Consider the following 13,937-nt stretch of genomic DNA (forward strand, 5'->3'; position numbering starts at 1 on the left):
GATAATCAACACATTCATCAAGGTGAACCACACTGTCTCTGGGACAGCGTGGATATAGAAAACACACATCAAGGTGGACCACAGTGTCTTTGGGACAGCATGTCCGCACGTACAGTGGACCCCACGTCTAAGGGGCCATGGAAGCTTGGATCAAGCTAATATTTGTATTTACAGCTCACCCAATGGGAATGACCTTAAGAATGGTGCAGATGGCATATTCAGGTCACAGTACTGGGGTCCCCAGAGGGCCCCACGGAAGTTTGGGCAGTGAATAAACATTACAGTGGGTCCCGCATGTTGGTGTGCCCCAAAACAGTTTTAAACGGTAAATAGCCAGTGCACTGGACACTACAAAGGTTTTCACGGTTGGTGTCATAATCTCATGTTTCCACTGTAATGTTTCTTTGCCATCCAACCTTTTGATTAGGTCATACAAACCTATATGAAGGGAAAACACAAATATCAGGTTCATCTAAAACTTTTGCAGGCCCCAAAGTTTTTAATGGTTAATCACCATTATTTCCTATGGTGTGGTCCACCTAAGATTTGGATCTGCTTCATTTTTGGGGTCATGCAATAAAATAGGCTGGTGAAATGAATGGACAGCGTGGAATGGATATGATATAAATACATCATGGTGGGCCCCATAGTCAGGGATCCATTGACCTTGGTGGATCCAGTGATCCACCAAAGCTGCGTCCAACAAAATCCACAGCCACAAGGTATGCCTTAATTGCATATGTGGAATATGGAGATTGAAATGTAAAAAAACATATCTTTTAAGAAAGGTAAAAAAAAATATATAAATAAATATAATCAACTCTACCACAAACTCATGAATTTATTCATCGTACATCATCAAAATAGTTATGTGAACTGGAACTGACTATGATGGCAGTAATGATGATAATCTGATCTTATTACTTGGAAATCCAAGTTCTCAAATGGTACAAGCTTGATCTTATCTATCTGACATTGACCTTACCGGATAAGATGAACCAATCAACATCTTCTTTTTTTGGTTGAATGTTGTCATTGATTTCTGGAGGTGTGTCAAGGCTTCCATGTGGTCTTGTAAAACCCGCATATGCAGTTCATTCAGATGAGCAAATGATCCACAGAACATTGTATATTTCCTTGAGTACATAAATAATAAGAACCAGAAATATGCAGTGCACCTAGTCAGTACATTATCCAGAAAAGCAAAGCAGAAAAGTTGACTTTGAAGCTAAAGAGAATTCTTTTCTGTAACTGCAATTAGAGCTGAATCAGGCCCCGCCGAAGTGTAGGTGACACATCCATGGTGTCCCAGACTAGTGAACTCTGATTTCTAACTGCCATAGTCCACTGGCAATGAGCTCAAGACTAGTTCATATCGTTTAAATGGGAATGGTTGAGGGTAATCTGAACCTGATGTTGTCCTATCCAATCCAATATCAGAGGCAAATGGCAACAGTTTTGAGAAGGAACAGGAGAGTCAATCATCAGTCGTCGCCTTCTCCCAGCTATCATTTGTTGTCATCTTTAAATTTAGCCAAAAATTTCTATTAATACTCTTATCTTCTGCAGGCGAAACAGCCTGCATATCACTTCCTGTGACCTCCATCCGATAGAAGGAAATGAGAGCGGAACATCTGTAAAAAATATATATCAATAATTTTAGATGGGAACTGATATCCACACCAACCATTTAGTATACCCCTTTTCCTACAAGAACAAATTGTACTCTTCTTAGTTTTTACCAAAAGTAGAAAAAAGGGGCGTCTCTCCTCACTGTGCAAAGTGAACTGCTAGCTTAAAAATACATGAAAATTAAAAGGGTGTATCTTGATGTCTTAAAAAACCAAACCGGACATCAAACTGGTCAAGCTATCAGTTCAGTTCAAAGTGGACCAACCATTGGTCAAACCCATCTGAACCAGTTTTCAACAGTCAAATATCTGTTCATATTCAACCTTTTTAAATCTCGCTTGTGAGTTTGTCTTTAGCTCTCTGATAGTTTGGATTGAATTGAATTGGAGAAAGCTAAAGTCACACTTGAACCCAATCAGACTGGATAGCCTGGACCGGTTACAAAAACACTGGTGTATCCCTCATCATCCTTTAAGTATCACTAAAACTAATGAAAATGTATGAAAAGAACCTAAACTAGTACAAGGTATGTTAAACAATGTTGTCAAAGTAATTCCAAGGCTAGGTGTTTCTAGCCAGTTCCACCTCGCTTGGCCCAAGGCAATGTGGTGACACTAGTGGCGTATCCAGCGCATGGGTGCACCTATGCATTCCTGCATCATACTTGGGTTTTTTTTTTTTTTTTTTTTTTTTTTTTCAGTTGTGATACCCTTATGGGTACCTAAAAGAGTGTGTGCGTGTGTGTGTGGAATTTATTTTTTTAACCCACACTATAAGGGTGGAAATACATACGAAGAGCCTTCTAAGTCCTCTTTCAACAACAATCCTCCATTCTTTTCGGATCAAAGCTTGAATTCTTCTTCATACAAATTTCTTACATTTTTCATAAACTTGGGACATCTTTTTCTTCTGATTTTCTTTTTTCTAATAGTGTTAAGCTCAACACACTGGGATTCTTGAAAGCAATTGAGCTTCAATTGGTGCCATACAAGAGATTGAAGATGAAGTTGCTGGATTTGAGCTTTCATGGTGGGTCCAATTTGAATACAAGTGAACTAAATTCAGGCTAAGCTTTTCATCATCATTGGTCCATTTCTTCAGATCTAATTGATGATTTCAACATCCACAAGCATTCAACCAAAGGATCCCAAGGGGGAAAAAAAATCTCATCTAAAAGATCCTAATGATAAGAATGGGAAGACATAAATTTTGTGGTAAGGGAAGGATTTATCGACAAAAACAACATCTTATTGGGTTAGACAAAACATGACCACATGCCCAAAAGTCTCAGATGTGATAAAATATGAAATTAAGGCATACATGATGGGTTTAAAAAGAAGAAAGATTAAAAGAAAAATATGTTAAATAATAGAACATCTGTTTCGCAGGATGATGATGCAGAAGAAGTTCAATTTATTGGAAGTTGGCACTATCAGTGGAGTGTCACTATCTAGCAGTAAACAACCTCGTCAAAAGGGTCCCATTTGTTAAATGGACAGTTGTGATCACTAGGGTGGACTTGCTTGGTCTCATGTGTGGTCTCTTGTAATTATTGGGCTAAAATATGTTTGGAGATAGAGGTTAGGCCCATGGGCTTAATTTATTAATATCTAAGTAAAGAGGGACAGTTTTGTAATTTTCTTTTTAATAATGAGAACTCTAATACAGATAGGAGAGGGGCATGGGAGTATGAGCATATTGAGCATCCCTTCCTCCTCTTCTCCCTCCTTTCTCTTCTTTCTCTACTCATTTCTTCGCTTCTCTTCATGTTTAAGGTTTGATACGGTATCAAAGCACATAAGATCTTCTCCCAAAATCACAACCTATCAATCAAATTTTGGTCGAATTCTCAAAAACCCTAGAGTGTTGATCGAACCCTAGAAGAGAGGATCCTTCTTCACTTTCTGCAATCGTTTTTAAGGTGAGTGCAATCTCTTGCAAGGGAAGTGCAAAAGTCAGGCTTGGAAAATGAAAGTTTGCTGATTTTTCATATCAAGGTGATGTTGCAATCGTTATCCCTCGATTACTTTGCAGTAAAAGGCAGCTATTGAGTAGATTCTTGTTATCTGTGACCTAATCAGAATGAAGTTGAGTGTGGATCTGATTATAGACCAATATTTTTCAATACTAGTTTAATCAAATCGTTAAAAGTTAGTATCGAGCCTAAAGGTGTCGTAATTGGTTCTTCATTATTACTTTTCAAAATAAAAAATAAAAAATTGGTTCTTCATTATTGGGTGAGAATCTCAATTCCTCATTTAATGCACCAATTGTGTCTGTAAAACTTAATGGGTATAACTACTTACTCTGAGCTAAATTGGTTGAAGTGTTTCGCTTAACTCGAGAGAAGGATCACTTCCTAACAGAGAACAAACTTGAGGAATCCAATCCTAAATATAAACAGTAGATGTCCGATAATGCTCAGATTAGGTCGTAGTTGTGGAATAGTATTGATTGAAGTCAAATTAAAGTTGGTGTTTATGAATACTGCTAAAGATGCGTAGGATACAGTTAGAAGGATGTACTCATAACAGAATGTTTCTCGGGAGTATCAGTGGTATGAAGAGATTCTCTCTTTAAGAGGGATACAAAGCTCTTGGTGAGTATTGTGCTAACATTATTGGTATGTGGGAAGAACTTACAATCTAATCATCCCATTACTTCGGATGTGACACTGAAAAAACAGATGGAAGGCGTGAAAGTGGTGAAGCGCTTGTCTGGTTTGCCAGTGGAGTATCAATCCACAAAGGATCAGATTTTGGGTGGTGTTCCAATTCCCTCAAATGCGGAAGACGAAAGTTTATACTAGACTTAAGAGAGTCTCCATTGGAAATTATTCTGGTGTACTCAGGCTAATAGTACAAATAAATCGGCCTTGGTTGCCTCATCTGATTATACCGGTATGCATGGAGACCGTGGTGGATGGACTCACCCGGATTTGAATCGTAAACCATAGGATTCAAATCATAGAATCATAGGATTCATCTAACAAGGGATTCAAATCGTTTTGCCTAAGATTCGACTTAAATTGTAAATCGAAGGATTTTGACAACTATGCATGTATCCAATTTGACACTCGGGTACATAAGTCAGGGTGAAAGCTATGTCCAGAAAGAGCATTTCTCAAGAGGACCAAGCAAGTCAATTATTTATCTCAAGAGTTCATTGAACTAAAAGAATTTCAAGATCAACATGGTGAAACAATGAACAAATAGGACACGGTGTCAGACCAGTTGTTAAAGGTTGCTGAAAGAACTGAAAAGAGGCTTGGAATCAGAGATCAAAGAGGAATCTCAGAAGTTGTGGATCAAAGTCGACCAAGGTAGGAGAAGAAGCAACAAGGTCTTGAGCCTCGAACTCAACAAGGACGTGCTCCAAACCTAGCATGCAGAGGAATACAGAGACACGGAAATTTTACAGCTACCAAGAAGTAGAAATTAAAGTGGAGATCTGAAACTTCAATGATAAGCTTCAACCCGAAACTTTCCTCGATTGGATAACATGTGGGACAATATTTTTAGCTACAAACCTATGTCCAATGAGAAGAATGTCACTCTTATTTCATCAAAGTTTTGTAGTTTTGCTATGAGATGGTGGGTGGAACTACACAAAGAAAGAGAGCAATTTTAGAGCCAATTAACTCATTGGAGAGAATGTGAGAAGCAATGGTGATCAGGTTCTTCCAACAAGTTTGAAAGCAGAGGAGTTCTACATTCTTTCATCTCATTGTGAATTAAATGAGATTGATGAAGTTGTTTTCCAAAGGCATCTTCATGGATTACGACAAATAATCTGCTTCGAACTAACCTTTCAAGACTTGGAGACAGTAGCTGACACATGCCAACATGCTTTCAAAGTGGAGGAGAAGGTGACTTATCAGACAAGGTGGCTTGGATCCTTCAAAGCATCAACAGAAATGGCAGGACAGTAAGCTTCACCTTGTCAAACTCAGCTAAATCAATCTCCTACACCCCCAAAAGCAACTCAAACAAACTTACAAAAGACCAGATTCTAATGTAGGAAGAGGGATACTAAGTAGATGTGCTTTTCCTGGTAGAGGAGAAACAAAAAATCACAGAGTCTTGTGGATGCCATTGGCCAGGGCATATTGCTTCCCAATACCAATGAAAGCTCCCAGGAAACCAGTTGGGCTTACAGAAAAAGACCTGCTGGATGTTATAAAAGAGGATATGGAAGATTCTGCAACTGTTGCAGCCATATTGGATCCATGATTCAAGGATGAGGAAGATGAAGAACTTGAGGTGATCAGGGTAAGTTCATGGTTATCCAACAAGCGATGTTGACAACTTCAAACCAAGGAGATGATAGGTGGCTGTCATAACATTTCCACACTGCTTGTACATCCAATGGAAAGATTTGCACCGTCTTAATTGATAGGGGCAGCAGTGAGAATATTGTGTCAAAGGACACCATAGATAATTTGCAGTTAAAGACATCATCCATGACCATACCATAGTCTAAAAGAGGCGGAGTTCCTGTAAGCAATGTTGTCAAGATCGTGTAGTTTGAGATATGAATCGTAAGACTCGTATTGTATCACACACCACACGATAAAAATCATAGGTTCAAATTGCAAATCCCTTTTTTTTTTTCAAATCCAATTATTGTAACCCAATCGTATGTTTTTTGAGGTAAATTTCTTGAAAGACAAGATAAAAGAAAGACTGAATCCTTTAACATCATCACGATATGTATGCCGTCCGCAAGTTCTCAAATTGTGACATGTATTACTTCTCTTGGTGCATGTTGATGGGAAATGGATGATGATTATTTTTAAATTTTTTAGTCATTCATGATTTTCAAATTTTTTGATATTTTAAGAAAATCGCAAGAAATCTTACAAATTGAGATTTAATAGGATTCAATCCCTATTGCGATATGATAACGATTGACAACATCGCCTATAAGAACTACATGCTTTGTATCCTTTTCAGTATGTGAATGATGTAATGAAGTGTGTTTTTTTTTTTTTTTTTCCTGAAGGGTAATATATTTTATTGAAGAAGGAACAAATAAGACAAAAGATACAACAAACAAACACAGCTGCTACCAGAATAATCCGGCCCAATACATAACCAAACAAAAAGCCATTACATCTCTCTATAATCCCACACCTTCAGCCCTTGCTTGGAAGCACCTGCTTTTGCTAGGGAATTGGCAGTCTCATTAGCTTCCCTCCCAATTTGTCTAAATTGAATCAGCTGCCCCAACAGAGATCAAGAACTTTCTGCAATCAATTCCGCTGTTTTCCAAGGCCCAAGGCCAGCTATCTGATAACATTTCTGGAGTCACCTTCGTCGATGGCAAGAATCAAATTGTTTGACACAATCAGCTTGGCCACTTAAAGAATGGTTGCTACCTCAGCATAATTGGATTCCTGAACCCAAATGAGGCCCACGATCTCCATAAAGGTTTTTCCACCATGGTCTCGAAGGACGACTCCCACTCTAGCAAACACAGGATTTCCAAAGGAGAAGCCATAAAGATTGCTTTGAAATGTCCTTCAGGCAGCGGGGACCATTACTCAGTATACTCATCCGGAACTGGTCTCCATTGTAGAGCTTTTGTCTAGTTAATCGCGAATTCTGTGCAGGGAATTCCCTCAATGCCAGGACAGCCCTGCTCCACTCCACAATTAGTCTGCAGATCTTGGTAACTATCCCCTCCACTTGTCTGTTATCCCCAATATGTTTTATTGTTTCTTTCCAGCCAAATTCCCCAAAGAGTAGCATAAGCAGGCATCTTCCAAAGTTTCTTCCCAAGTACATACAAGCACATTCATCCAAAGCTGATGCCACATACCCAACGTCACCCACATTATCCCAAAATTGGCCACCGCCTGTGAACAGATATTCCAAGCAGTTGGGCAAGTGGTGATTGGCGGATTCTTCATTCCGATCAGACATGACTCATTTATTTGCCATTGTCATCCACTTTCTTTTTAAAATTATCAATGGTGAGGATTTTCCCAAACAAAAGTGCTTGCCTTCATAGAAATGCAAGCTTTCTGTAAAATCTACAGTACATTGACACAGGACAAGGATACAAGCCAAAGATTTCACCGAGAAATTTCCATCCACCTTCTTTATCCAGATTATTTTATATATGCCTTCTATCAAGATAATGCAGGGGCATTTTCACACCGCGCTCAAGTGAGGTGGTCTATGGGGTGCAGGGGTACACTAGGGGTGGGCGGCCCATGTGAGGTGGGTGGCTCGTGTAAGGTGGGCCCCACCTGCGTGAGGCAGGTGGCTCATGTGAAGCAGAACCCATATGAAGTGGGGCCCATGAGGGGGGTTCAGCCAAGGTCCTAACCCAAGTGATGTGGGCCCTCATGGGCTATGAGAAAAATGGATTAATTCGCTATGCTCTATCAATTCGAGCTTTTAGAGCAAGTGGTTAGTTGTCCCGCATTAAATTGGTATCAGAGCGAGAGGTTTCGTGTTCGAGACTCCTCACCAGGGGTGATTAATGCAAAGGCATTTTTACACTGGGTTTAAGTAGGGTGGCTGCATCACAAGATGTATACCTTTTCCACATTAGCATGTTGGACAAGGATGGGATCCTGCACCTTTAGATTGTGGTGGAAGGTAGGGCCCCAAAAGATTTTAACATTATGCCTTTGGTAATAATCAGAAAATTTTGCCTCCTTATCAACAGCAATAAGGAAAAGATCTTCAAAACTCTCACAAAATTTTGCCTCCTTATCAACAGCAACAGTGAAAAGATCATTAAACCTCTCACAAAGCAAGGAGTCTCCATGCATCTCACCCCCAACATTATCCTTCCTAGCTGGGCTAGATGGGTGAGGGGATGAGAATCCTACAGGTTTTTCTTTAGGCAATTTCATCTCTTCTTCTTCCTGCATAGTTTTTTGAATTGCATCTCTTCTTCTTCATTCATAGTTTTCTGAGAGATCTCCACATTATCCACCCCCAACTCTACAATTTTAGGCAAATACATCGAGCTTCTTCTTCCTGACCTACAGTCTGGCAGAACGCAGAACTATGCAATTTTCTGTAGCTGGATAAGTGGCAAGAATCTCACCACAATGAGACCCTATGGCTATGAACACGTTGACAACCCACAGCTCAAGAGGTAGATTCAAAACCTGGATCCAGATATCTTCAAAGCTGAGAACAATCCAGTCCCTCCATTTATATAGATGGATAAGATTGGACCATCCTCGAAGAGATCACTTGCTAAAATGATTCTGTCCAAGTCTGTGTTGGGGCAGAGGGAGATCCAAATAGCTTCTTCACTGAGGTATTTCAGGATACAATCCTCTTCCTGAACTCCAATTTGAGATATCCAATCCTTTACGTCACCGATCTGAACACCGGCTTGAACAGAGGCAACAAGGCTCCATTCCAATACTTTCCATGAGTTGGTCACCACATCAGGGTTAACTTGAACCTTCTTTCCGTGCTCCACTTCCGCCCATGCCCAACCTGATTTCTCTTGGCTTTTCTCCCATTATCTGTTTAGAGTGCCCTCCTCAGGCTGGGCCCATTTCCTCATCGGGCAGAGTATCTCAAAAGGATTTGTACTCCGTATTTTGCAGACTCTCATCTCCCTTCTTTGCCTCTTTCATCCCATAACTCCTAGCCTTGGACCTCTACTTTGCTCCGATATTCTGCTGCTCACCTCTCATATTTCTCATATGATTTGTCACCTCTGGCCCATATTTTGCTTTTTGGACCAGAAGTTTTTAATCCAAGGAGAATTTTGAGTTAAGTTGTAAGGCTGTAGCAGCAATTTCACCCTGCTTTCCCTTCCTAAAAAAAGGCAAAACCCCTACCCTCAGCAGAACTTCCTCAAGTAATGGAAACTTACAGCACCTTACCATATCTGCTGAACACTGGAGAGATGCTTCAGACCATTCTTCCTGGACGTTTTCGACAAAAAGTGTCAGCAGCTCCCTGAATCCTTCATTTCCTTTCTGTAAGGAAGCCCTCTGCTTCCTTCTCTAGTTCCTCACCATAATCCATTCTCCCACCATCACTGATCGGAAGCTACTGTATCTTTCTTAGTTGAACGTGCAAGAAGGCATGGAAGGTGTGGTATAGGGCCAATGGATGCATCCCATATACCGTTGGGGTGTCCAGTGGGAATCACTTTGAAAGGAGCAGCAGATAGCCAAATGATTGAAGATACGGTCCAACTAGGTAATCCAACTGAAAAAGCTTCCATCAGCTTCCAAATCCCAAATTTTTTTGTCCACAGCCAACTGTGGGTATAAACATTTTGTAATTGGTCAAGTATGTTGATCAACAATAGCGTCTCCTCGCCCAGAAGATTCCAAAGGAAAAACCGATCTCCAAATAACTTTCCCTTTTTGAATTGATATGAATACAAAGCTTCACAATTCCTGTACAGTGGCATATCCCCACACCACCAATCTTCCTATACCGAATCATGTCTCCAACTCCCACTCCAAACCGGACATGCTTATTATAACTTCTCTGAACTGAAGAATTTAATGCCTTGCTATGATTAGCGCTATTGATAACCCAACCATTGTTTTATATGCCATAACCATCATCCATCAATTATGATAATTGGTGAGGCTTAAAATTATTAACCTGAGTTGTGAGAATATTGGTTTAAAAATGTTTAAATTGGTGAAAAATGTCATTTCGGTGGGTGTTCTCTGGGTAAACCAGGTCCGGCTGGGATAGGTGGCCTGATAAGAGGTCGCAGGGGTGAGAGTGTCCTGTCATTCTCAGACCCAGTGCGGTTGCAAAGATCCAATTATACCAAAGCGGCGGAGGTAACATGTGGGCTGAAGCTGGCAGCATCCATGCCATTAATCACATCATCATCAAGGGTGAATCAAGTGAGTGTATGATAAGGTGGCTGGAAAGTGGGAGATTTCCTTTGGAAGTTGCTAATTTGATGGAAGAGGCTATTGATTTATGTGCAGCCATGCAGTTTTCCTTGGGGAACCTTCATCATTTGGGCAACTCACAAACACACATTCAAAGGTGTGTCCAGGACTGAGCTTTTCATCGTAGGAAGGGGTGAGCGGGCTGTGTCTAGCTGTTGGAGCTATGAATTTTTATCGGTTTGTTCTCTTGTAGTTTGTAGTTCTTTTGGATTTTCCTAAAATAGATACGATTCCATTTTTATTTTTATTTTTATTTTTACTTCAAAAATAATTTTTTTAAAAAATTTCTTGGTATCAGTTTCTCAACTTGCCTGTTTCAAATGAGTCCAACAGGTTCGACAATATGGCTCAGTCGCAGTCCCGCAGAAATCAAGAACAAAACTATAACTGTAAAAACAGTGAACCAATGCGGCAACAAATTCGGGTGCGGGAGAGGGAAGCGTCTATTTCAAAACATTATCAAGTATAAACAACTATGAGGAGGCAAGACGCGAGCACAAGTCCGAAGTGTGATTCAACGTGGGAGTGGCACCTAGTTAGAAGGATCCTGCACGAAAGGACGAAACAAATATTTGAAAACATGGTATAAACGTCATTTTAAACATCTACATGTAAAACAAAATCCAAAATTCAAAAAAAAATCTTTTCAATGATTCAAAAAATAACAGATAATGAAATGATATATGTACGATAATGATTAAAACTAAAAGTTACAAAGATGCAGCTAGAGAAAATTACAATCAACATAATGTTATTTTAGAAGAGTAATACCCAATGGTTGCCCTGAGAATATCTACAATATGCTCTGGTATTCAGTTTGTACAAGGGGAGATGATGGTTCCGTGATCCAAATTGTTGATATTAGAGGCCTCACCATGGATGCCACATGCACCAAAAAACTACCAGATAGGAAAATCTTAACCACCCATTAATTGGGCCATCCACTGTGGGATCCATCCTACCAACAGTTTGGGTCAATGAACCGTGATACCCGTACAGACTCTAAATCCAAGCATATTTGTAGATACTCTTGGCTCAAGGCTCAAGCATTTTATAGCATTTTTTTTCTTCCATCGTACAGCACATTCTCATTTAAAAAAAAAAAAAGCATTTTATAGCACCTAAATAAATATAAGATGAAAAATCTCAGCATGCAACAAGGGAACAATGCAGAATAGACAAATAAGTAGATGGAAAATATGAGCAAGGTAGGAAGCATCTTATCTTACCTCCAGAGAGAGAATTCATGGGTTGGTGGAAGATGAAACCATCCAACTGGATTCAAATGATGACTTCAGGCTTTTGCCAAAGCTACGCTGATGCAAATATTCTCAGATGCCAATCTGCCCAGATAAGTGCCTGTTCCAGCCACCCCAGGCCACCCCAGTCGGCCACTGTGGGCATTAATGAAATGCCCATTCTTCATGGCATTCCCCATAATCAAATCAACAACCTAAAACCTTGTTCTCAAGGTAGGAAAATGCATGGACTTTGTAATCCTCAGCAAGCTGCTTAAAAAACGCAGCATGATTACATGCATCTGGCAGGATATCTTTCTTGAGCATTTGACTATACAATCTCAAAGCCTCATTCCAATTTCCTATATTACAGTTTTCGTTTATCAGTAATAGAGTGTAGGTATATTTATTGGGGCATAACCCTTTCTCCCCCATCTCATAAAAGAGCTGATAAGCCTGTTCCAGCCTGCCGACTGTGCATAAACCATTTATCAAAGCATTGTAAGTGATCTCGTTCGGAGATATCCCTTTATCTATCATTTCTGAGAAAAAGATAAATGCTAGTTCCAATCTCCCTTTGCCCGCATAAGCATGAATCAGAATCGTGTATGTCACTATCGAGGGTGATAAGCCTCTCATAAGCATTTCATAAAAGACCTCCCGAGCTTCTCTAAGATGACCCTTTACTGCATGAGCATGGATTATGCACGTGTATGTCACACGATCCGGAACAAAGCCATCCTGAACCATCTGCTGCAACAAACCATAGGCTTCTTCCAAATCTACCAATTTGCAAAGTCCGTCGATTAAAACATTATAAGTAATTAAGTTCATATGCACCCCCTTGGCTACCATCTCTTCTCAGAGACGGAATGCCTCCGACAAGGTGCCTAGCTTCAACTCGCCAACAATTCGAGTCGTGTACACAAAGCAATCCCGGTGTAATCCCATCCTAAGCATCTCATCAAAAAAAAAAAAAACTCCTTTTCCAATGCCAAATCACCCATCCTACAAGACCCATTTACAAGAGTCGTATAAGTAAGCACGTCAGGAAGAAGCCCCTGACCAAACATCTCATCTTTGAGCTTCCAGGCAGCCTCCAAGGCCCCAATTCTACAAAGACCATAGATTAGCGTATTATAGGTCACGGCATTAGGCGCTAGCTGGTTCCTACCCAAATCATCAAACAAGTGAAACGCCTCCTTTATGTCTCCTAGTCTACAATACCCATCAATTAAACTATTGTACGAGACTACATCCGGTGCCAAATTCTCCTTCGACAACTGCGAAAACTGCTCTCGAGCTTCAGCCATCTCTCCCCTCTCGCAAAGCCCATTAATAAATGTATTATACGCCGAAACTGTCGCTGTAGCGCCTCTCCTTTCCATCTCATCCCCAAATCCCAATGCTCCAACAAAATCACCCTTCTTGCGATATTCATAAATCAAGGGATTGTACGTGCAAGCCGAAACTGTCAGCCCTGAGTTCAACATCTCCTCAATCAGCTCCTTGGCCCTATCCAATTCCCCTTTCTTCGACAACCCGTTGATCAAGACGTTATACGTCACATCATTCGGAACACACCCTTTCTCCTGCATTTCCAATAAGAGATTAAGAGCTTCCTGCACATTCCCTTCCTTGCAGAAAGAATCGAGCATCGTATTGAAAGTGACAACGGTGGGACGCACCCCAAACTTGCCAATTGCATCATAAACCTCCCTCGCCTTTATTAAAAGATTGCCATCTCGAAGAATCCGAAGGATCCTGTCACAGTTCTTGACATCTGGCAGAAACCCATTTCTTGCCATCTTATAGAAAGTCGATGTAGCAAGCTCCACCATCGATTTTTTTGGTGTAAATCCACATCAAGAGATCAAGAATCTTGGGAGTATCAACGGGGCCCACGTGCCCGCTGATTAAAAAATCAACAATCCCATCCAAAATTATTTGGATGCCTCCATTGTGACTAGCTCATGGGCGCCTTTTTTAGGCCCAATACATGTAGATGCGGCGGAAGTGTGAGACCCGATATGATGTATACGTGGCCCATATGATGAGGCCTAATGTAATGTACATGATACCCATGTGTGATGACCATTGTGATGCATATGAGGCTCTTGTTTGAGGCCCAATGTGATGTATATGAGGCCCAATGT

The 13,937-nt window shown here is 40.4% G+C and overlaps 1 pseudogene; it reads right to left on the reverse strand.

Annotated features, from left to right (window-relative positions):
* Positions 1–823: 823 nt before the first annotated feature.
* Positions 824–13,682, reverse strand: LOC131227493 (pentatricopeptide repeat-containing protein At1g22960, mitochondrial-like; annotated as a pseudogene).
* Positions 13,683–13,937: the final 255 nt, after the last annotated feature.

This window comes from Magnolia sinica, chromosome 15 (assembly GCF_029962835.1).
Source record: "Magnolia sinica isolate HGM2019 chromosome 15, MsV1, whole genome shotgun sequence".
Taxonomy (NCBI): Eukaryota; Viridiplantae; Streptophyta; class Magnoliopsida; order Magnoliales; family Magnoliaceae; genus Magnolia; species Magnolia sinica.